This window comes from Ursus maritimus, unplaced genomic scaffold (assembly GCF_017311325.1).
Source record: "Ursus maritimus isolate PB19 unplaced genomic scaffold, ASM1731132v1 scaffold_33, whole genome shotgun sequence".
Taxonomy (NCBI): Eukaryota; Metazoa; Chordata; class Mammalia; order Carnivora; family Ursidae; genus Ursus; species Ursus maritimus.
In genome coordinates this window covers 10,838,896-10,864,439 of record NW_024425897.1, presented here as the reverse complement: position 1 = coordinate 10,864,439, position 25,544 = coordinate 10,838,896, and the positions used below count along the sequence as shown (strand labels likewise).

The 25,544-nt window shown below is 44.4% G+C and overlaps 1 protein-coding gene across 2 annotated transcripts in view; it reads right to left on the bottom strand.

Annotated features, from left to right (window-relative positions):
• Window positions 1–13,674, bottom strand: part of RNF185 (ring finger protein 185) — a 34,446-nt gene extending 20,772 nt beyond the window's left edge. The window contains exon 1 of one of the 2 annotated variants that reach the window (XM_008710598.2): window positions 13,523–13,674. The gene's annotated coding sequence lies outside the window, so the exon portion shown is untranslated. The remainder of the gene's footprint in view (window positions 1–13,522) is intronic. The other variant, XM_008710599.2, reaches the window with a different exon arrangement.
• Window positions 13,675–25,544: the final 11,870 nt, after the last annotated feature.

Sequence of the window (25,544 nt, the reverse complement as noted above, 5' to 3'; positions counted from 1 at the left end):
GAGTAGTTCCGTCGTTTGACCAGAGCCAGTCAGAGGCATAGCATCCCAACTCCCAGGCCAATGTGCTTAAAAGACAGCACGTCAGTGATCTGTTTGTGTGTGTTTGTCCTTGGGCCCAGCTTCCAGGTGCCTTACTCAGCACAGGGCCAGGAACCTGAAGAACACCTCATAAATGTGCGTGGGTTGATAGATCTGATAGCCAGACTTAGAACTATACAACTCGATATGACTCAATTCAGCCAAATGAAGTTGTGGAAATCAGTATCCTAAAAGAACAAAATATTCTTTAGGGATGTTTTTCAGAACTGGAAATATCACATAACTATTTTTTTTTAAGTACTGCTCAGAACTCTGAAACAAATGAAAAAGAAAAATTTTTTAAAAGATCAGGTATCTGCAACCAGAAAAAGGTTTGGGTTTTCCCAAATTGGTACCACCTCTATTAGAGATAACTACTGACACAGTGTTAATTATTCATTTATCTGTTAGACACCTCCTAGAGCCACAAGCACAGTGCCTGACACAAAGTCAATGTTTGATAAATGTATGTGAATGAACGATGAGGATCTACCAATTTCAATTCAAACCAATATAATTGCATTAAATATTGTTATTAAAGAAAACATCTTCAGATTGGACAGATCTCAGTTAAGGGCTGTGGATTTCTAGTATAATACAGTGAAGGGAAGAATCTGGAACCAGAAGACCTAGTCTGATACTCAGCTCTGCCACTCACTAAGCCAGGATCCTTACTTGCAAATGAAATAACTGTGTATGCCCTTCCTTTGTTACCAGAAAAGTTTTCAAAATGAGAGTTTTGCTTTCATTTTCATGCAGTTAGTAAATCCTTATTAATACAGAATCTATGAAATCTCATTAATTCAGATTTTACCTGAGGTTGAGCTAAAGAGCTCTAAAATATTCTGAAGGTAGAGTATAAAAAGAAAATAAATGACAAAATTTAACTAAATAAGGAGTAAACTTTCTAAGAGTTTTAGAACACTCAGCTCATACTTGACAAAACCATGATCTCATCCTTTGAATAGGAGGTCCTAAGGAGGACCATCGGGAGAACATATATAAGATAAACCAACTACGTTTTAAAATAATAAAACCAAAATGACACTATTTTGAATAATATGTAATATTGACTTTTACAAATCAGGTTTGTGTCTTGAGCCACCTGACGTTAACTGTCAGAGCAGTTTGGGAAACATTTGGAGAATGCCAAGAACTACGCTCAATGACAAAAACAAATCAGACAAACTTCTGGTTCCTGCCCTCAAGAAGTCTATGGTCTAGTCATAATTTAACTGTCATTTTTTAAAAAGAATCTCACTGAAAAATGCCTCTGCGGAGATGGTAGTGCTAAGAAAAGACAAGTAATTTTCCTAGGCTTTTGCCCAGGACCCACTCCCATATTCAGAGAGCTGTCCCTGTTTAAAAACTCCCTGCATGCCTATACCACATGGCACTTCTGAGGAGCACCTGGGAGCATGGATATCAAATAATCAGGTGCTATAGAAACTACCAGGAGAGTCAACTTGGTGACTGATCCAAGAGTGGAATGGCCAGCCAGACCCTAGGTCATTTCCAGAGAAACAGTCACAGCCTGCTGCTTCTAACCTGTGTGTCCTTAGACTACCATTTAGCCGTGCTTTGCTCCCACTGCTCAATGAGATGTACCCATGACATCCCAGCTGATGTGAAGAGTAGAAAAGGAGGGGCCATGGTAGCTATGCGGCAATTCAAAACCCAGGCCACTTCTGAGACTCTTAAGCCAGAACCCACTTCGTAGCTTCTTCCCTACTTTAAATATTACATTTCTGGCAAAGATTTCTTAGATAAAGCATCAAAGGCAAAGGCAACAAAAGAAAAAAACAAATTAGCCTTCATGAAAATTTTAAAATTTTGTGCACCAAAAGACACTAAACAGAATAAAAAGGCAATTCACAGAATGGGAGAGAATATTTGCAAATCATGTATCTGAGGGGTCAATAGCCAGAATATATGGAAAACTCCTAAAACTTGGGGCACCTGGGTGGCTCAGTTAAGCGTCTGCCTTCAACTCGGGTCATGATCCCAGTATCCTGGGATCAAGCTCCAAACTGGGCTCCCTGCTCAATGGGGAGCCTGCTTGCCCCTCTCCCTCTGTCCCTCCCCCTGCTTGTGCTCTGTCTCTCTCTCAAATAAATGAATAAATCTTAAAAAAAAAAAAAAAAAAAACCAACCTCCTAAAACTCAACAACGATGAAACAACAATCCATTTAAAAAATGGGCAAAGGAGGGGCACCTGGGTGGCTCAGTTGGTTAAGCGTCTGCCTTGGGTCTTGAGATCGAGCCCCACACCAGGCTCCCTGCTCGAGGGATAGCTTGCTTCTCCCTCTCCCTCTGCCTGCCGCTCCCCTTGCTTACGTTCTCCTTCTGTCAAATAAATAAATAAAATCTTTTTTTTTTTTTAAATGGGCAAAGGACTTGAATAAACATTTCTCCAAAGATATACAAGTGGCCAAAAACAACATGAAAAAATGCTCAACATCACTAATTACAAAAATCCCAATCCAAACTACAAAATACCACCTTATACTGATAAGGATGGCTACTATAAAAACAAAACAAACAAAAAACAGAAAATAACAAGTGTTGCTGAGGAGGTGGAGAAATTGGAACCTTTGTGCACTTTTAGTAGGAAAGTAAAATGGCACAGCTGCTGTGGAAAACACTATGGCAACTGCTCAAAAAATTAAAAACAGAATTACCATACGATCCAGCAATTCTGCTCCTGGGTATATAGCCATAAGAACTGAAAGCAGGGTCTTAAAGAAGTATCTGTACACCCATGTTAATATCTGCATTATTCACAACAGCTAAAACATGGAAGCAAGTCAAGTGTCCATTCACACATAAATGGATAAACAAAATGTGATATATGCATACCATGGAGTATTATTCAATCTTAAAAAGGAAGAAAATTCTGACACATACCACAACACGGATGAACCTTGAGGACATTATGCTAAGTGAAATAAACCAGTCGCAAAAAAGACAAATACTGTAGGACTCCACTCATATGAGGTACTTAGAATAATCAAAATGACGAAGACAGAAAGTAGAATTATGGTTGTCAGGGGTAGGGGAGAGGAGGGAACAGTGAGTTACTGTTTAATGGGTATAGAGCTTCAGTTCTGCAAAATGAAAAGAGTTCTGGAGATGGATGGTGGTAATGGTTGCACAACAATATGAATGTACTTTTTTTTTTTTAAGATTTTTATTTATTTATTCGACAGAGATAGAGACAGCCAGCGAGAGAGGGAACACAAGCAGGGGGAGTGGGAGAGGAAGAAGCAGGCTCATAGCGGAGGAGCCTGACGTGGGGCTCGATCCCAGAATGCCGGGATCACGCCCTGAGCCGAAGGCAGACGCTCAACCGCTGTGCCACCCAGGCGCCCCAACAATATGAATGTACTTAATACCACTGAACTATACTCTTAAAAATGGTTAAGATGATAAATTTTATGTTATGTGTATTTTACTACAATAAAAAAAACTGGAAATAAAAAAACTGGATCCCTATATTTCCACAAAATGTCATTCATTATATGATTCCCTTAACAGAAAATATCTACGACAGGGCTGCCTGGCTGCCTCAGCTGGTGGAGTGTGTGACTCTTGATCTCAGGAGTCATGAGTTCAAACCGCACGATGGGTGTGGAGCCTACTTAAAAATGAATAAAAATAAAATAAAAATGGGTGAATACTGTCTTAATAAAAAAAGAAAGAAAGAAAATACCTACAATAGACAAATTCATAGAGACAGAAAGTGGATCAGAGGTTACCAGGAACTAGAATGAGGGCAGAATGAGAAGTTACTGTTTAAAGGGTATAGAGCTTCTGTTTGGGATAATGATAAAGCTTTGGAAACACAGAGTGGTGATGGTTGCAGAACACTGTGAATGTACTTAATGCCACCGAACTGTACACTTAAAAATGGTTAAAATGGTAAATTCTGTTATGTATATTACAATAAAAGTTTTTAAAAAAGAATCTGTGCTCCTTATTAGAAAGAAAACCAGATTTCCACTCACTAAGAACATGCCGAGTTAACTGTTATATATATCTATACAATACTTACTAACTTACTGAATAAGTGAATGGTTAAGTAAATGTATCAGAAGTAATGCTTACAGAAAAGGCTGGCATAAGCACGGAGACATCAACATTAAACTGCTAACAGGAGGGGCCTCTGTCTGGCTCAGTACATAGTAGAGTGAGCGACTCCTGATCTCAGGGTTGGGGGCTCAAACCCCGCACTGGGTGTAGAGATTACCTAAAAATAAAAATCTTCAAAAAAATGCTAACAGGAAAAAGTAAGCTATAAAACTGTGCAGTGAATGGTTCTAACCATTAAAAATGTACACACTGGGGGAGAAATGAGGAGGAAATAAAGCAACTTAATAAAGGCTCTCTTCAGATAACTAGAGCTAGAAACAATTTGGGTGGGAAGAGAGGGAAGCTTCTGTGAAATGCACATATATTACTTCCACAATTAAAATTACTGTTTTGTGCCCCTTACCCAGAACAGTTTCAACCTAGAACATCCTGATCGTTTCAAAAAACAAGTCCTGAAGTTATGCATCCTTTTTAAGGTACTGTGATACCAATTAATAAGGGAAATAGGGCTTATTAAAAAACAAAAACTAATTGTGGAAGATTTATTTAGGTTGAAAGAAACCTTTGTGTTTCATTTAGCCCTAATTCCTCGTTAAATAGCTCTGACTTCTTTGCAACATAGTTCCAACCCTAGGTTGATCAGTGAACAAAGAAAAATTTAATGATGGTCAGCAGACCCCCACTTACACCTGCAGAGATACCTCTCTACAACCTCCAAACACAACACTGCATAATTCAGTGTACAGAGACACAAAAAGATCACTTCAAAGAAGAAAGTATTAAATAGAACTTATTATCAATAGATTATCAGTGTAGCTGATTACCAAGTCTAATCTAATCAATGCACATACTTCCTTTGGCTAAGCTGGTCATGTCCTTTAATTTCTCTATTTTAGCATCTCCCTAACTATGCTTCTCTCCACCACATTTCCAATTATTTTTAAGAGTATGTTCAATATCTCCAGAGATAACCTGTCTGGTACCTGCTCCAGCCACTTGCTTCTTTAAGCTTTCCCCTAAGATCTTGTTTCCTACTCAACTTCACCAACCCACTTCTGTGGCCATGCTCTAAAATTTGTCATTAATGCTTACTGGTGTAAAACATGTATTTTAGTAGTCTCATCATCTGACTACCATTTCCTAAATTCTAGCAAGTTTCTTCTTAATACTACTCAGTTTGATAAGATTTCTAATAACTGGGATGGCTAGTTCACTAACTTTACTCCTTTTCTACTGCATATAAAGATTCTTGAAGTCCTTACTTCCTTTTTACCTTATTTAGATCTCATGGTCCATTCTTTTATCCATATGCATACCTCCATAATTTCCTTCCCCTCCCTTAGTTTCCATAAAGGACTTACTTTAAAAAATGTAAACCAGTAAAATAATGCCTTCCTATTTATTGATCTGTAAAAGAACTGAATATGTGGGGCGCCTGGGTGGCTCAGTCGTTAAGCGTCTGCCTTTGGATCAGGGCGTGATCCCGGCGTTCTGGGATCCAGCCCCACATTAGGCTCCTCTGCTGGGAACCTGCTTCTTCCTCTCCCACTCCCTCTGCTTGTGTTCCCTCTCTCGCTGGCTCTCTCTCTGTCAAATAAATAAAATCTTAAAAAAAAAAAAAAAAAAAAAGAACTGAATACGACTAGACAGGGAAGGAGGAGAGAAGGAGAAGGAGATTTTCTGCAAATCAATTTACCTTAAATTTATGACCTCAAAAGACCCCTTGCAATTTTCAGCAATCCTTACACCATATTTTGAGTCAATCTCATTTATCAGTCTGTGAGGGCTGTTTCTTAACTTTTTACTTCTTTAGTTACAGCCAGCCTCTACTTTCTCTTCACCTTCACTAATGACCATCCTTATTTCCCTGAAAAAAGTAAAAACGAGAACTGCCTTATCGTCCTACTTCCAAATAGGACAACTTGGCTCTGTCTGTAGTCTTATATTCTTTTTTCTCTCTTTATTACCATGCATAAACTATCTCTGCTCTTAACTAAGGCTAAACTTCCCACTCAAACCATGGATTACATTTCCTCTCACCTGTTCAAGGTATTTGCTCCCCAAAATATACCTTTCTCCTTGCATCTTTAAAGTTTGGCACTTGGCTAAATCTTATTTCTAAATCAATAAGAAAAATCTGTGTTATCTATACAGTGAAGTCTCCCATCTTAATTTCTTCTCTTTTTTTTTTAAAGATTATTTATTTATTTATTTGACACAGAGAGAGAGAGAGAGCGCCAGCGAGAGTGGGAACACAAGCAGAGAGAGTGGAAGAGGAAGAAGCAGGCTCCCAGTGGAGCAGGAAGCCCAATGTGGGGCTTGATCCCAGGACCCTGGGATCACACCCTAAACTGAAGGCAGGCGCTTAAGGACTGAGCCACCCAGGCGTCCCTCCCATCTTAATTTCTATATACTTTACCAAAATACTTGTTAAATGAGTAAATTACTCAATTAATTGTTCTTAGGAATATGCCTCTATTTGTTTCCTAATTGTGAAGATTATCATATTTCATTCCTCATCCCCCAGTCCTTCTAATCTTTGGAAAAGGAAACATATTTTCTTTTCTCTTCTTTTCTTTTTTAAGATTTTATTTGTCAGTGAGAGAAGAAAACATATTTTCTAAAGTTTCAGGCCCCTGATGCTAGAAGTGCTCTTAATATGGTATTAAGTCTGAAGTAAAAGGGAGGGGCGCCTGGGTGGCTCAGTCGTTAAGCGTCTGCCTTTGGCTCAGGTCATGATCCCAGAGTCCTGGGATCGAGCCCCGCATCAGGCTCCCTGCTCTGCTGGGAGCCTGCTTCTTCCTCTCCCACTCCCCCTGCTTGTGTTCCCTCTCTCGCTGGCTCTCTCTGTCAAATAAATAAATAAAATCTTAAAAAAAAAATAAAAGAAGAAGTAAAAGGGAATAGTGTGCATTAGTCTTCCTGAATGATTCCTATTAGTTGAATGTAAAGATTTTGCATTTTGGACTACATTTTTTTTTATAATGGACATGAATTCTACCAACAAATAAAATGCTGGAGGACAATGCTGACAAACCTTGCTTGGCACAGTAAAGCAGAACAATAAAAATGCAAGCTGATACTATGAAAAATGATCATAACCATCAATGGGAAAATCATAACTGTCCGTGAATTTTAAAAATGTTATCACATTAAAAACACTCTTACTATTGGTACACATGTTCAGTGACATGAAAAAGTAAAATTAATACTCATTTAGTTTACCATAAAACATTAGAAGCACTGAAAATTAAGTCTTCTTTATTTGTAAAACTTTTTAAAATTTTTTATGGTATTTTTAGAAAAGATTTTATTTGTTTATTTGTCAGAGAGAGAGAGAGTAAAGCAGGGCAAGCAGCAGGCAGAGGGAGAAGCAGGGTCCCTGCTGAGCAAGGAGCCCAATGTGGGACTCAGTCCCAGAACCCTGAGATCATGACCTGACCTGAAGGCAGACGCTTAACTGACTGAGCCACCCAGGAGTTCCTGTAAAAACTTTTTTTTTTAAGAGAGGGGAGAGGGGCGCCTGGGTGGCACAGCGGTTAAGCGTCTGCCTTCGGCTCAGGGCGTGATCCCGGCGTTATGGGAATCGAGCCCCACATCAGGCTCCTCCGCTATGAGCCTGCTTCTTTGTCTCCCACTCCCCCTGCTTGTGTTCCCTCTCTCGCTGGCTGTCTCTCTGTCAAATAAATAAATAAATAAATCTTAATAAATAAATAAATAAATAAATAAATAAAGAGAGGGGAGAGGGACAGCGGGAAAGGGAGAGATTCTTTTTTTTTTTAATATTTATTTATTTGGGAGAGCACTAGGGAGAGCAGAGAGCACAAGAGGGGAAAGGGATGGAGAGGGGCAGAGAGAGAGGGAGAAGTAGACTTCCTGCCGAACAGGGAGCAATGTGGGGCTTGATCCCAGGACCCCGAGATCATGACCTGAGCTGAAGGTATACGCTTACCCAACTAAGCCACCCAGGCGCCCCGAGAGAGAGAGAGAATCTTAAACAGGCTCCACACCCACTGCAGAGCCCGATGCAGTGCTTGATCTCACAACCCTGAGACCATGACATGAGCCAAAATCAAGAGTTGGACACTTACCCAACTGAGCCATCCAGGCGCCCCTGTTTTATTTTTTAATTATATGTTCAAGATGGTCTGCTTATAGCCAAATGCTCTGGGGTCAAAAGAGGCATGGTGCACTGGTAGCTCTGCCACCCCAAGCAGCTGCCTCATATCACAAGTACGGAGTATTCCAAACCACCACCGACTCCTCTACTCCTTGCCTGTGACCAAATCACCACCAGAGTAGCTCTCGGATGGCAGGATATCCTAGTGGTTTTACCACATTTCCAATAATACTGTAGTACCCCTTTTATTTGACTATGGCCATCCCAGCTCTGCATGATCAGCAGTGGCTAAGGCTGAGAGAAGCTCTGAATGGTCAGCAGTTTCAAAGGGACAATTAACTCTGCACTTCAGCAAGTCCAAATCCAAGTCCATTCAGATCAGGGAGTTGCTGGGCACTGCCTCAGATTTTGCAGTGCAGCTCACTCTAAGTTACTTCAAGGGGCTTCAGGGAATCTGCAAACTCCGAATATTTACATGCAAAACTGTGCATAACAAATAATTCACTTACAAAATGGACAAAGGATCTGAATAGACATTTCTCCAAAGACACACAGATGGCCAATATGCACATGAAAAGATGTTCAAACAGCATCAGTCATTAGGGAAATGAAAATAAAAACTACAATTAGATGCCACTATGCAACACTAGGGTAGATATAATAATAACAAAAAGGGACAATAACAAGTGTTGAAGAGGATGTGGAGAAAATGGAACCCTCACATATTGCTAATGGGAATGTAAAATGGTACAGCTGCTGTGGAAAACAGTTTGGCAGCTCCTCAAAAAATTAAACATTGAGTTGCCATATGACCCAGCAATTCCACTCCTAAGGGGACACATCTAGGAGGACTGAAAATATGTTCAAACAAAAATGTGTACATGAATGTTCACAGCAGCATTAGTCATAATAACCAAAGGGCAGAAACAATTTAAATGTCAATCGATAATTGGATAAACAAAATGTGGTATAACCACACAATGAAATATTATTCATCAACAAACATAATGAAGTACCGATATAGGCCACAACATGGATGAACCTTATGAAAACACATGCTTAATGAAAGAAGCCAGACACAAAAGGTCACATACTGTAAAAAGGGCACATACTATATGAATCCCTACTAGTGGTTGCCAGGGGATGGAAGAGGGGAGAATAAGGAATGACTGCTAACATGCACAGGTTTTCTTTTTGGGGGACATGAAAATGTTCTGGGATTAAAATAGTGGTGATGACTACACAACCTGTGAACATACTAAAAACTACTGAATTGTACTCTTTAAAATGGTGAATTTTACGATACGTGAATACTATTTCAAAAAAAATTGACACTCTACAAAATAATCAGCCAGTCCTCTTCAAAAGTTTATAGTTGGGGCACCTGGGTGATTCAGTTGGTTAAGCCTCTGCCTTCAGCTCAGGTCATGATCCCAGGGTCCTGGGACTGGTAATGCCCCCCGGCCCCCACAATGGGCTCCCTGGTCAGTGGGGAGCCTGCTTCTCCCTCTGCCCCTCCCCCTGCTCGTGCTTTCTCTCCCTCTCTCTCTCTCTCTCAAATAAATAAATAACATCTTAAAAAAAGTTCACAGTCATGAAAGACAAAAAAGACTGAGAACTGTCTCAGACCACTAGAGACTCAGGAGGCTTGTTAACTAAATGCGATGTGGGAAGCTGGGTTAGATCCTGAAACAGAAAAAGGGCACTGGTAGACAAATGGCTAAATTTGAACAAAGTCTATAGATTAGTTAGTAGTACTGTATTAATGTTAAATTTCTTATTTAGATAATTTTAACGTAGTTATGTAAAATGTTAACATTATGAAAAGTTGGGTGAAAAGTATACGGGAAGTTTGTGTATTATTTTTGCAAGTCTAAAATTATTTCAAAATAAATTATACAAAAGTTAAAAAGTTAAAAATGTAAAGAAGTTAAAGAGTTAAAAAATGTACATAAAAAAAAAAGCGCACATGATGCAAGTCAGGTGCTGGTAAGTTCTTTCTGTAAAATGCCATATAGTAAATACTTTAGACTTTGTGAACCATATGGTCTTTGGGGCAACTACTCAACTCTTCTGCCAAAAACAATATGTAAATTAATGGGTGTGGCTGTATTCCAATAAAATCTTATTTATAGTTTTAATTTTCCCATAATTTTCACATATCACAAAACATTATTCTTTTTTGGATTTATTCCCCATTTAAAAATGTAAAATCCATCCCTAGCTCACATGCCATGCAAAAAAGGGCAATAGAGACAGATTTGGCCCACATACCATAAACTGCAGACTCTCTAGATGAGAATTTGCCAATGTGAGGGGCACGAGGGTGGATAAGTCCAGAAGAGCATGCAACTCTTGATCTCAGGGTCAAGAGTTCAAGCCCCAGACTGGGTGTAGAGATTACTTAAATAAATTAAAAAAAATTTTTTTTTGTCAATGTGTGCTTCAGTTAAAAAGAAAAAGTGCTGCACGTCAATTAAGTTTGGCAACACTAGATTAAACAAGCTTAGATATGTTTATTATAGAACATCTCAGTCTATTTAATGTGGTACTATACACTGAGAAGACCCAAGAAAAGATAATGATATACAGCATTTCCAAACTTTATTTTACTGGAACACTTTTTTCAGAGGCGTCTCTTCAGAGTAGTGGCCTGAAGAACACACTTTGGAAATGCCAATTCAGGTACTTTTTTAAAAGGAAAATTTCAAGTTAAGTATTATAGACATCACCAAATTACAATCATTTTACCCAGCACCTGGATAATATCTGAATAAGCATTTCACAATGTGGTTTTTTTTTTTTTTTTTAATCCTCGGAAACACAAACAAAGCAGGAAAGTAAACAGAAGCAGGAAGTCTTGGCTCAAACACAATCTATTTTTCAGGAGGGGGGTAGGATGTGAGCAGAATTGGGTCATAATATGGAATCTTTGCCCCATAGGGCAATGTAAGCATTCTTACAGATTTTGAAAAAGCGACCTGCTTTTAGGAACTTCAACGTTTGATTAGAAAACTAAAGATAGGGGCGCCTGGGTAGCGCAGTCGTTAAGCGTCTGCCTTTGGCTCAGGGCGTGATCCCCGCGTTCCGGGATCGAGTCCCACATCGGGCTCCTCCGCTGGGAGCCTGCTTCTTCCTCTCCCACTCCCCTGCTGTGTTCCCTCTCTTGCTGGCTGTCTCTCTGTCACATAAATAAATAAAATCTTTAAAAAAAAGAAAAAAAGAAAACTAAAGATAAGCTAGGGGTGCATGGGTGGCTCAGGTCATGATCTCAGGGTCCTAGGATGAGCCCTGGGGTTCTGTGCTCAGCTGGGAGTCTGCTTGTCCCTCTGCCCGTCCCCCCAACCCTGCTCCTGCTCTCCCTCTCTCAAATAAATGAATAAAATCTAAAAAAAAAAAAAAGAAAAGAAAAGAAAAGAAAACTAAAGATATGCCAGAAGCATTACCTGTAGATTATACATTAGGGAGGATGATGAACTGGCAGGCAAGTCAAGTCCCTAAGAGTACTGGTTTTAAATGCTGGATGAAAAGTTAGCTGACAGACTGCAAAAATTCTCTCATTAGACACAAGAGCTATACAACACATTGCTCGAGAGAGGATTAAAGAGGGATTTATGTCCCGGGGAGGAAAGGCTGGCCTGAACAACCCTGAGGGGCCCTTCTGACCGAGGGTCCTCAATTCTGTGATCCAAAGAGTTCACTGGCTTCTCCTGATCAAACACAAAGTCTTTAGCAGCATTTCCAAGTTATTCTAAGAACATAAGCAACAAACCAATGGGGTGGGGTACCTCCTCATTCAACAAACGTTTACGGAGCCCTTATCAGAGGAACCATTCCAAAGTCCCTGAAAAAAGAATGGTGCACAGGACAACCAGGAACAGATTACATTAATTCATACCCATTGGCCTTACTTTTAGAAAATGTAGGCCACGGGGGATGGAGGAGTCAAGAAAAGAGGGCAGAAAAAAGAAAATCAGCACCAGAAAGACTGAAAATAGTTACTCAGAATCAGACATTTCAAGTTGGAAAGGGCTTCCATCTAATACCTATCTACCTCCTTCAACAGGGAGTTCATTACTTTTGGAGGCAATCCATTCCATCGCTGGTCACGTCTGACCAGCATTAAGTTCTTCTACTAGGTCAACAGAATCCGCCTATTGGTCCTAATTCTGCCACTTGCAACCCGAAAGATAAAAGTGAAGCACTCTTGGGGCGCCTGCGTGGCGCAGTCGTTAAGCGTCTGCCTTCAGCTTAGGGCGTGATCCCCGTGCTCTGGGATCGAGCCCCGCATCAGGCTCCTCCGCTGGGAGCCTGCTTCTTCCTCTCCCACTCCCCCTGCTTGTGTTCCCTCTCTCGCTGGCTGTCTCTCTCTGTCAAATAAATAAATAAAATCTTAAAAAAAAAGAGTGAAGCACTCTTCACCATAACAATTTTCTTCCGTTTTTAAAGACAGTTTCTTCTACTGTTCTCTTTTCTGGGCTGAACATCCCAATTCTTCCAAAGATCCAGAACCGGCTCCAGCCTCAAAGCAAAGAATGGATATCTAGTACTCATAAGGGGAAAGCGCTTCAAATCAGTGGGCTTCGAACGTCAATATGTACAGGACCCCCGAGGTGTATGTTCAAAACGTTCCGAGGTTCCGACCCAGATCCTAAATCACAGGTCTTATTTGAGTCTTGCACTGTAAAGCATGCATCCCGGGACATTTCAAAACAGACCAGCGTAAGAACCATTATTTTGAGGAACAGTGCCCTGTTTTACAAACGAGGAAACTGAGGCTCAACAAAGGGAATGGACGGGGCCCATAACGCACAATTGGCTCTAAGCGGCCAAGTTTCTCGGCTCTCTCACTCCCAAGCCCAACTCTGTTGACCACGTTTTCCGGTCTCGGCCTCTCCACCCGAGGCAAAATCATTTAAAACACATCCACCTGAGAGAGGCGGTCCGGGCCAGGGGCAAAAACAGAATTAGAGTGAGTCCCTGCCGGGAAAGGAGAGCTCGTGGGAGCCTTTTCCCTTCTCTCAGTTTCCCAAAACTGTAATCACAGGACGGAAGACCACAACGCCAGCCGGACCTCTCTTCTGGGGCGGAGGGTCCCGGGCAGAGCCAGGGTTGCTGTCTCTGCGCCGCTGGGCCAAGTGTCTCAGCCTGTGGGCCGGGTTAAGGCAGAAACCCTGCCCGCGTCCCTCAACCTCGACAGCCCCTAAGCTACCACCCGAGCCCACCACGTACCTGCCTCTGTTCAGCTAACGCCGCTGAGGCCACCCCGGCTTATCCGTCTGTCCGGCGCCCTGCCACTCAGTTCCTTCAGGCTGTCCGGTAGGACCTGCGAGCCCTCCTACGCAGACTCCGGTCACCTGACACAAACCCTCCCCTCTCCGAGGACTTCCGGCCACAACCGGAAGAGGTTGGTCCGCTGCGCTGTTCTCCCGCCCAGGTCAGAGGCTCTAAGGTTCCGCCTGTGGGCAGGAAGCGGAGAAATAGGGGCTGTTCGGTAGCTTTTCGAAGATCCTGGGTCCGGGCAGGGAAAGTACCAGATAAGTTTGGAACATCTTGTTGCATCAGAGTGTAAGCATGTTGGGAATCCGAATGATGAGAGCATGTTAAAGGACACAGGAGCTAACTTGAAGGAGATACCACTGGCCAAATCGGGGCAATTTGAGCCTCAAAATACATAATGACAGTGACAGAATATAACTAATGGAATAAAATGGTAACCCATGCAGTCTTTGCTGATATAAATAAGGAAGTAAATAAATAGATAGGGAAACGGGAAAACCCCTTCTTTTAGTAGAATGCCAACTGACAAAACCGATGGAGTTAGAAAATCAATAATGAATAGTAAAACTAGAGGAACAGGGTAATTACACATTAAAAGTGTCTCCCATAAATTACTTATTGATTACAAAAGGAAAATGGTAATTTTACAGAGGTATAACCTCAACAAGTGAATCAAAGTGATCAAAGTTAACATTACAGATTATAGCTCAAGTAAAGATCATTTTCCTTCCAATAAGATGCACTGAAAAGGACACAACATCTCTTCTGTGATATTTCTGTCAAAAATGTATAAATCAAATCTCATGAGGAAGCATGAAATAAACCCAAGTCGAGGGCACTCTACAAAATAACTTGGTATTATGAAAGACAGAGAAAGGCTGAGGAACTATCCTGGTTAAAAGAGATTAAAGAGGCATGACAACAAAATGTGGTGTGTGATTCTAAATTGGATTCTGGAAAGGGCAGGTGGGAGGCAAAATAGGTGTAATGTACAATATTGGGACAAGTGACAAATTTGAATATGGATCGTGGACTACCTCTTAATGCCTATTGTTTCAATGTTAAATTTTCTAAATTTGATCACTATATTGTGGCTATGTTAAGAGAATGTCCTTGTTCATAGGAAATATTCACTGAAGTATTTAGGGGTAAAAGGGCACAACGTCTCCACCTTAATTTTGGATCACTCCGAGAAAAATGCGTGCGCGCGCGTGTGTAAGAGGGGGCATGATTAAGGAAATGAGGCAAAATATAAATAAATAGTTAATCTAGGTAAAGGGTACATGGGAGTTCCTTATATGCTTTTTGCAACTTTTATTTAAGTTATTAAAATTTATCCCCCAAATGGAGGCAGTTCCTGGGTTTTAGCCAATTTACTTATTTATCTATCAAACATTTGTTTGTGCTAGGGACTGGTGATAAGAGACAAGGCAAGATCTTTATTTTCACACCTAGTGGGAAAAATATTGAACATGTGATCACAAAACTAACAGACTACTTATCCTGAAAATAATAATAGCTAACATTTGCTGAGCTTAACTAAGCACACTCCACACAAGAGTTCATTTGACCCTCACAGCAGTCCTTTGAATGGTTTTGGTGGTTACCTCCATTTTACAAATGGGTAAAGGAAAACTTTTTAAAGTTTACACAATTTTATCATTTAGTTAAAAATTTCCAGGGACGCCTGGGCGGCTCAGTTGGTTAAGCGTCTGCCTTCGGCTTGGGTGGTGATCCCAGGGTCCTGGGATTGAGTCCCGCGTTAGGCTTCTTGCTCACTGGGGACCCTGCTTCTCCCTCTTCCTGCTGCTCCCCCTACTTGTGCTCTCTCTCCCTCTTTCTGACAAATAATAAATAAAATCTTTTTCAAAAATTTTCCAAATCGCATACTGATAGGTGGTGGAGCTGCAATATATACCCAGGCAGTTGTTCTCTGGAGTTTTTTTTTTTTTTTTTAAAGATTGTATTCATTTGACAGAGAGAGAGTCAGCCAGCGAGAGAGGGAACACAAGCAGGGGGAGTGGGAGAGGAAGAAGCAGGCTCATAGCAGAGGAGCCCGATGTGGGGCTCGATCCCACAACGCCAGGATCACGCCCTGAGCCGAAGGCAGATGCTTAACCTCTGTGCCACCCAGGTGCCCCTCTCTGGAGTTTTTGACATTTTCTTTATTTCATTAATTCAACAAATATTTATTAACTGTCTACAATTATCCCAGGGACTGTAGCAGAGGTTGAGTCCAAGTAGGTGGTGAAGGCGATGGATGAAATAAACTCATAGATGAAATTCCTCCTCTGCTTGTCTTCTTTTCAGGTTACTATGAACAGGGAGTAACACGGGAAATGTTTCCAGCCACACAACTCTGGATCTGGGTTCGGGCTCTGAGAAAAATAAAAGCTGTCCCTGGTATCCAGGAGCTGGCCTGGCACTCACAGTTAGGTCTTGGTGTTCTCCTGTTGAACAAAAGCCCTCCCCCAAATTATTTAACATAAGCCCAAATCCTAAATGTCCTTTCCAACCCTCTGTTACTGAGATGCCCCAACATTCCTCATGGTTTGCATTCCCCGCTTTGTGATAACAAGTAATAAAACCAACCTGTCCAAGCCCAGGTGTGTTCCTGGTGGTCTTTGACTGGAGGGCATTGAAAGTTCCCACGCTCACTAGCTGTGTGAATGTAGATGAACAGTTTCACTTATAGAAGCCTCCATTTCCTCATTTGTCTAATGGGGAAATTTATTTCTTCAGCAGATTATCGTGAGGATGTAGACAGGCTTAGCACGGAATGAGCTCTCAGTATACTTTAAAAAATTCCTGCTTCAGCTAACTCCTTTGAAAAAGTCACAGAGTACCATTTTAGTGAAACAACATGGGAGCACCAGCTTCAATTAAGATGAAGTTATCAATTTTTTCTCCTTTGCTGTTTTGCTGCGTTCATCAGGCAGACTAAAGGCAGGTCAACTCTTCCTTTGTCAGAAATGAGGTCATTCTCATGGTCTCTTCTGGAAAGCAATAACCACATTCCTGAAACTTTAACGTTAGGGAACCAGCACTGTTTCTTTCTTCGTGTTCTTGTTATTAAAGGCCTTCTCAAGAAATAACAGAATTGGAACTACCAAACTTGGAAGCACTTCTGCTTAAAAAAATATATCAAGTAATATCTTCTCTATTTTAGCACACTAAGGCACTTATGGACCACAAAAGCACATTGTTGATGATGTTTGCATGTATCCTGCTAGGACCCAGCCTGGATTTAATATTATTTAATGCTTTCAACAAATTATGATGAATAAAAAATATTCATTCCAGTCGGAAAGAATAAAATAAATAGAAATGTTCTGATTTCTTCCTCTGCTTGCTTTGAGCATCCCAAGGGCTCTCATTTTAACAGCTTTAACCATCCTCCTGTCCCCTTTCTTCCTCTCCCCTTCCTCTTCTGATATTAATACTAATACTGGCAGCTAATATTTATTGAATGTTTATTAATGTGCTACACACTGTGCTAAGGGTTTTATGCAATTTAATCCTCACCCCCGAATTGTGAAGCAAGTATTACTACATAGGATGAGCTAGAGGCCCAGAGAAGTTAAGCAACATACTCAATGCCACACAGCTGGTAAAGCTTACACTCGAAATTGGAATCTGCCTACAAAACCAGCACCTGCAGAAATGCTGCCTTACCACCCTGGGTAGGAGAGTAGGGGATGTGAAGGGTTGGAGGGAGGGATGGGGCTGGAAAGGAAGGAAAAGGCTGGCACAGTGCGTAGTGGGAATCCATACAGAGGCATTGAGATCTTCTCCAGAATACAGAGGAGAGGGGTGGAGATTAGGAGCACAAGACAAGTAGGAGGGCACTGCAGAGCCTCAGAGGGAGCAGGAACATGAGGCAAGGAGTTTGAAGGGCCAGGAAGGTTGAATAGTGGGAAAAGGCAAGGAACTGGGTAGGAGAAAACTATGATTAAGGACTTGAGGCCTCAGATGTGTATCTGCCAGGTGAGGAGAGGCAAGAAGTCTGGTAGACCTTCTGGCTTCTTGGATCTGTTGAGCCTCACACGTCCTTGCCCTTCTCTGAGCCTCAGTTTTCTCTTCTGTTCAGTGCAGGGAAAAAAGATTCCAGGATCCTAGGAGCAAGCCCAGCTCTGGTAGGTGGCATCACTTTTTCCTCCAGTCTCCTCACCTGACATGGGGGAGACTATTCCCTGGGCCTGGCCCATCCCCACTCTCATTGTAAGCTGTGGTCAGCCTCCCCTCATGGGTACAGGAAGCTAAGAGAGGAAGACCAAGTGTGCAGACAGAAGGGAGATAAAACCGGAGAAAGCATCCCCTAATCCTCCTCAACACCAGCCCTTCCACAGAGGAGTTTGACGGGTTAGGAACGTGTCCTCATTAGTTACCCAACCCAGGGCAAATGTGCAAATCATTGCTGCATGCCCTCAGGCATGTTACTAAATCCCTGGGACTTAGGCTTCTTTTGTTCTCTGTGCGTGGGTCCTAAGGTTAAGATAAAACTCGCTATACCCCTGCCATTAAGGCTTATGCCCCAGGACAGCTCATGGCCTGGTTCTTCTGCCTCCTGTTGGAACCTGGCCTAGGACTCTGACCGTATGGTGACCTGCTGGCTCCCTAGGTTCGGGTCTGGATAGTATTATTTGTTTAGGGACATGGCCACTAGGTGGTATCAGGGCCATATTCTAGAATCTTCTGGGATCTAGATCAGGTACACCTTATTTCTGGGTGATAGGCTCTTCCCAGAGGATACTGGCATGTTCCCAACACATGAGGTGTGAAAACCAAGTCTAGAAAACCAAGGAAGGGGGAAAACTAGTGAAGGTGAGGAAAATCTGGAAGGCACTAAGAAATCCTGGGGTCCAAGCCCTGGGCAGTGCAGGGAGGGAGGTGGGGAACTCATTGGGCAGCCCATCTCTGCCCTGCACCCCTGGAAGCCCAGGAAGGAAGGTTTGTATGTTCACTCAGGGCCTTCTATAGGCCAGGCTTTATGGGGAGTCCTTTTAAAATATTTGTCTCAGTGAGTCCTCTTAATAGGTCATTAAGGAAAGAATTATTGACCATTTTACAGAAGAGAAAACTGAAGCTCAGGGAGGTGAAAAAATGTGGTCGACCTCACAGAAGGAAGTAGAGAGGCAGGTTGCATGTTTCGGAGTCCTGGAGGATGAGCTAGAAGTCCGGCCGCCAAATAAAATACATGACATCCAGGTAAATCTGAATTTCATAGAAACAACAAACGGGACGTACTTACACTAAAAAATTTTTTGTTGTTTATCAGAAATTCAGATTTGGTGACTTTTATTTTTTGCTAATCTAGCAATCCTAGGTAGAGGAGATGCCCAAAGGCCCCAACATGAGAATGGGCAGAGCCTAAGACTGTGGAGTCCGGGAGAGAAGTTTGAATGGCACCATGACTCCCTCTCAAGTCTTAGGGACAAGTCCTAGGCACCAAGGCCACTTGCTCCCTGCCACCTGCTACCTGGACAGCTCCTGGTTAGGTGAATCCGGAAACTTTCTCAGGGCCCGGGGGCAACAAAGACCTAAAGGGACAAAAACCCTCAGGCTCTCAGCTTTTTCTTACCTTGCACCCCATCTGTTTACCTTCAGCCTCTCCCATTCCAGGAAATTGCCCCACCCTTTGTCCATCCATGTTCAGGCCAGAAACCTGGAATTACTCTTTTTTTCCCTCAAGACTAGATATAATTTGCATACAAAAAAGTCAAAGTCTTAAGTGTTCAGGTCCACAAATTTTCCCGTATGAACACAGTCATGTAATACCCCCACACAGACATGTGTGTGCAATGCAGTGGCCTTCAGCCTCATGAGGGCTTGAAATGTGGATTCCAAATTGAGACACACATTACATGTAAAATACACACCAGATTTCAAAGACTTAGTATGAGGAAAAGAATGTAAAATAGGTCATTGATAATTCTAAAATATTGATTACATGTTAAAATAATATTTTATGCACGGATTACATAAAAATGGATCATGGAAGTTAATTTCCCCTGTTTCTTCTACTTTTTAAACTGTGGCTAGAAAATTCCAAATTATGTTTGTGGCTCACATTAGAGTTCTATTGTTCAGCACTTGGTGGACAGAGTGTGATTTATTCACCAGTGAGAAAGGCACTTGGAGAGGTGGAGCTGATGTTCACCTGCCCAACTGTGACAGAGTGGGATGGGCAATCAGCTTAGTTTGAATTCTGAGTCTGGGGTTGGGCTGAAGGGACTGAATGGACTGCTATTTGACCTCTTCCAGGGTCATATCTTCTTTGAGACCTAAATCAATCTTCTGTGGGGACCTAAAGTACACTTGCCCATCCTGGGTTGGGGGCATCAAGAAAGAGGGCTTTCTGGAGGGGGTAATTAAACTGACACTTGAAGGATGAGTAGGAACAAGCCAGGTAAAAGGGAGTGTTTTAGGCAAAGAGAATGGCATATACAAAGGCCCTAAGAGGGACTGGTGATTAAGGAAATGAAAATAGCTCTATGTCACTAGAGCAGGAGGTGGGAATCTGGTAGGTTCAGATCCTGCAGGGTATGACAGGCTTCAACCTAAAGGCCAGGGTGGGTCAGGGTACAGATCTGGCCAGGGCTGTGTTTTAGAAAGATCAGGCCTGCTGCGATTTGGAGAATCCTTATTCCAAGAGAGAAAACTGAGAGCCAGAGAGGCAAAGGGCTTGTCAGGGTTCTACAGCGAGTCAGAGGGTCGAGCCCAGAGAAGAAGGACCAGGAAGGTGCAAAAACACCAGAAACTTGCAAAGACAGCCTCCTTGTTCAGTTTCTCTAGGAGGTGCTGGTTTTGAGTGCCCACTAGATGGCAGCAGAGGCTGGACCAAACATTGTGGGCTCTGGAAGGGCCTACCCTGCTGTCCCCACAGGCCTTCCTGCTCCCATCTCCCTAGTCTGGGCATGAGGGGGCTCCTTCCTGGGACCTCTTGTCCAGACCCAAGAGCAGCAGGAAGAGCGCCGGGTGTCAGGAGGCCCAAAGTCTGGTTCTAGCCTTAACTCCCATTTGCCATTGACTTTGGCCACATTCACAGATAAAACTGTGCTTGAGGGGTGCCTGGGTGGCTCAGTCGGTTAAGTGTCTGCCTTCAGCTCAGGTCATGATCCCAGGGTTCTGGGATCAAGCCCCATATCCGGCTCTCTGCTCACTGGGGAGCCTGCTTCTCCCTCTCCCTCTGGCTCTACCTCTCCCTCTGCCTGCCGGTCTGCCTGCTCGTGTGTGTGCACGCGTACGCTTGCGCTCTCTCTCTCTGTCAAAAAAATAAATAAAATCTTTAAAAAAAACAAAACAAAACTGTGCTTAAGAACTTGAGTCCGTGGCTTAGAAATGGGAGATTTATTATTTAGTCTACTAGTGCCTGAGTTCTGCAGTCAGATGCCCCTCTGGCCTCCTGATCCTACTTTTATGCTCCCCACCCACCTTCTCAATCCTGTTGAGTGAGTTAGACTCCCAGGGCCTCTCAGGGGCCTCAAGGACTAGTCCAACCCCAAGAGGGAAGGGGGAGGGGGTTGTGAGCTAAGGTCTCTGAGTTAGAGCCAACAAACAACCCAGGTTTCAATCCCAGCCAAAGAGCCCTGTGTAGATTGAAAAGGTGGATAAGCAGCAGAGCTTTGGGCAAGTCCTGCCTCCTCCTTATGCCTCCACTGTGAAGTGGGGTGAAGAGTTGCTGCCCTGCTTATCTTCATCTCACTGCTGGGTAGAGTCATCAGATGTAGCAAATAAAAAACACGAGACACCCAGCTAAGTTAGAATTTCAGATAAAAAGTAATTGCAATGTTGGGAACATACACTTCAACTCAAGATTATTCACTGAATTCTGAAATTCAGATGTAACTGGGCATCTCTATTTTATCTGGCAACCCTAGCACTTGGGCTTGGTGAGAATATAAATGTCAAGTGCCATCTGAATAGGAGGGTTGTGATTCTTGCCCTCAGTGACATTCTGTCCCATGCCAGCTGTTTCTCAGTATTTATTCCCTCAGACCTGGGGCTGGGCTTCGTTTATGCCACATATGCTTGGGGCTGAACCCCTGCCTGGAAATCTTGTGAGGGATAGTCCTATACTCAGATTCCTGCTCCTTAGCCCTGGGATCTCCTGGAAGAAGACTGCCTTCTGGACTTCCTCCCAGCTGTCAGACTCCATCTGCCCATTGAGTTTCTTCTGATCTGCAGCAGGGCTGCCCCGGCCAAGTGGGTGGAGAAGTTCCCAGGTGGGGCGGGGGGCAGCATCAGCTGCGGTCCCTTCGGCATCTGCAGCACCACGGTCCTCCGGGGCAGCTCCCAACCAATGACAGGGCACAGCCAGGGCCCTGGTGTCTGCCTATTTCTGCCCAGCTGGGGCTCTTCTGTGGGCAAACTTTGCACCGAGCTTCCCATTAGCTGGCTGAGATCTGCTCAGAGTGGCGCCCAGTGTGATGCTTTTACCCAGCTCTCCTTCCCTTCTACTCTCTCCCCGTACATGTCAGACTCGCAGCAGTCTGAAGGCTTTCCCTGCCCAACCCTGCTTCTTTCCCTCCCCTTTATCTTTCACAGGCGTTTCCTCCACTACATCTCTTGCACTTCTAACTCCATCTTGGTGGTGGCTTCCTAGAGGACCCAACTGACACTCAGGCCCTGGCTCCCCTGGGCTGCCAAACTCTGTCCCAGCAGGGAATGCGTTCCTCGCCATCTCCTGACTTGAGCATGCTCTGTCCCTCCTCCCCTTCTCTCTCTGTTCTGGGCCTCCCCCTGTGCCTGGCAGTAGTAGAAACTCGATAACTATTTGTTTTTGAATGAACGCAGTATGTTCTGGAGCTAGGCACTGCCCGCACCATTTTCCTGGCACAGAGAACGGCAGAGAGACCTCCAGATGGGGTAGGGAACACAAGCTCCGAAGGCTCCAGGCAGTGGGGAGGAAGTACCTGAGATGGGGAGGTGGTAGGGGAGTCAAGAGTCTCCCAGGGTCACGGGAGGTCCTCCCCAAAGGCCAAGAAAAAAGTCTGACCTGTCTTCTCCCCGGTCTACTATGTATGTAACTCCTGGCAAGTTACTTCTCTTCTGGAACTTCACTCCATCCATCTTAACAATGGGATGAGAAGCCCTGCCCTGCCTGTCTCCCTAGGGAGGGGCAGAGGTTGTGAGCCTCAGATGAGGTCATGAGCTGGAAAGGGCAGGATACACTGGGTCCTGGGCCTGGGGTCAGGGTGTGGAGGAGGAGAACAGAGAGAAGGAAGGAAGAGAGAAGAATGAAGGGAGAGAAACAGACAGAGACACACACACAAACGAGGAAACCACGAGACATAACGAGGGAAGGAATGAGAAAAAGAAGAGGATGGGAGCAGGGAAACAAGAAGACATTAAGAAACAAAAAGAGAGAAAAACAAAGAGGGGAAAAATTAAGAGAAAAACAGGAAAAAGAGGGAAAAAGTTTGGGGAGAGGACAGGGATACTCAGAGCCAGAAGAGAACAAGAGATGGAGAGGGAGGGAGGGAAAGAGGCAGAGACAATAACGCGGGGCGGGGGTGGCAAAAAGCCACACAGAGAGAGAAGAGAAAGAGAAAGGAAAGGAGAGAGAAAATAGGATGGAGAAGGAGGGATGGAGGAGAGAGAGAGAAAGAAACAAAGAGAATCAGAGCCAGAGAGGGAAAGAGACCAAGAGACAGAACGATGAGAGAGAAGCCCAAGGAGACAGTGCGATGAGGCCTAATGGACAGAGAGAGGGATAAATGATCAGATCCCATGGACCCCCGCCTCTCACCTTCCCTGGCACCCACTGTGCACCCTGCTCCACCCCAGACAGGTGGGGATCCAGAGGAAAGCCTCCACTCCCCTTTTGTCTGCAGGGCTGGGCCTGTCCTGTCCTGCTGGTTTGGCTCCTGGGATCCTCTGTGCCAAGGCCTCTGAGGGGCACTCCAGTGAGTAACAGGGCTCCAAAGTCTATCCTGTAGGTTGACTGACGTGGTCACCGGGTGGAATCTGAAGGGAAAACCCAGTGACACCTTCCCTCAAGGCCTAGGCAGGCCCCAACCTGTCTTCCTTTGGGGCCCAGACAGGAAGAGACCTCAAAGGTCACTTCCATTGTTTTCTTCACTGTACAGAGAAGGAAACCAAGGCCCAGAGTGGGGCAGGGACTAGCCTGAAGTCATACAACCAGGTCATGGCCTAGCTGGGACTTGCTCTCGTGGATGCTATGGTCTGAAACTTTGGGGACTTGCTTTCTCCTGGCTAAATTGTTTCCTGCCCAGGGATGTCCTGAGGCTTTAGTGACAGTGTCTTGGATGCCAGCCACTGTGCAGTCTTCACCAACATCCCGTGAATTGACTCCTGTGATTATGTCCATCATACAGATGGGGAGAGCGAGGCTCAGAGAAGTTAAGACTTCAAAGCCTGAGGTCACACAGTGCCGGGACCCAAGTTAGGGGTGTCTGAACTTGAAAGTTGGGTCCCCTGCTATAGGACCTCCCAGCCATCCTGGGTGACTGGCTCTATAATATGGAAAAGAGGGCAGAGGTTGGTGGTCATTCCTACAACTGGGGAAAATTACTAGAACATGGTTTCCAAACAGTAGAGTTCTTTCCAGAGAGACACACCTTTGTTCAGTGGTGTCCCTACCTTTGGGAACCCCAGGTCTCCCTACCTCTCCTGCCACCACTCTCTCTACTCCACACCCCCTTTCCCAGCTTCTGGAAAGAAGGAGTTTGGCTCCTGGGCCACTCCCACCCTCTTTCCCTTTTCATTGTCCCCAGCCATGACCTTCTGAGCCACAGGCCCAGGCTGGTTTTAAAGCACAGAGATGGGCCTGCACAGCCGGCCACCCCCCTTCTCCCTGCTGTGTACAGTGAGTTTCCCTTCCCCAGTTCTTCCTGTGGCTCCGCCTCACTTCGGCTCGCCCTCCTGGAAGAGACTAGGATGGAGATTGAGACGGATGTTGGGAGACCGGTAGGCTGACGAGCAGATGGACAGACAGACAGATCACTGTCCCTGCCAGCCCTGACCTCCCAGCAAAGATTTCCAAGAGCTGTGCTGCCAGCCTCAAAGCCCTCCCTCACTGGAGCCTGTCACCTGAAGTTTCCTCACTCTCAATGATCCTCAGTTTCTTCATCTGCACTGCGGGTGTAAGCATCCCAGCTTCCCCGGGTGCTTGGTAGCTGGATGGTAGGTTAGCTTTGAGACACAGAAACACGTGCTGGCGCTAGACCTTCCCTGATGGAGAGACCATTCCTGTTTCTTGGGGAACACATGATGCCTGCTGTGTCCTGCTGGTGGCTACAGTCCAAGGATGGAGATGGCTGCAGACTCAGCCCTCTGCCCAGCCCTCCACTGCTCTGGGGACTATAGTCCCTTCAAGTCCAGAGCCCTGCTCTCAAGGGCTGCTCAGGCTGCATCTCCACTATATATCAGACCAGGAAGGTTGCTGCTTGGCCAGGCCTGGGTCTTAGAGTTCCAGGAAGTAGGGGGCTCTGGGGCGCTGTCCCCTGATTTATGCCGAGAGGCTTTCTTAGAACCAGCTCTCGGGTGGTGGCCAGGGGATGGATGCTCCCTTTCCCAGAAGCCTCAGGAGCACCCGGGGGGGTGGCCACAGGGCCCTAGCCCTGCCCTCACCTCCTTCACCCAGGTCTGCCAGAGGCCATGGCCCACTGCCAACTTTATGGAGGTGGGTGTGGCAGCCACCACTGGGACAGGGGCCTGAGGACGAGTTCTGGGAGCTTCCTCTGAGCCCCTGAACCCTCTTCCCTCCCCAGGGAGATAGAGATCCCCTCCTGGCCCCCTGCCCCAAAGCCCAAGGCTTTGGCTCCCACAGTCCCCATCCAGGCGGGGCTGGCAGCAGGTGACTGGATGAGAAAGGCATGGTGAATGGGGGCGTGGGCCCTGGCAAGTGCACTCCTTGGCCAATCAGCAGCCCGCCCAGCCAGTGGATTCAGTTACAAGCCCGAGATCACCCCATACTCCAGCCTCCTTCCTACTCCTCCCAAAGCTCCAT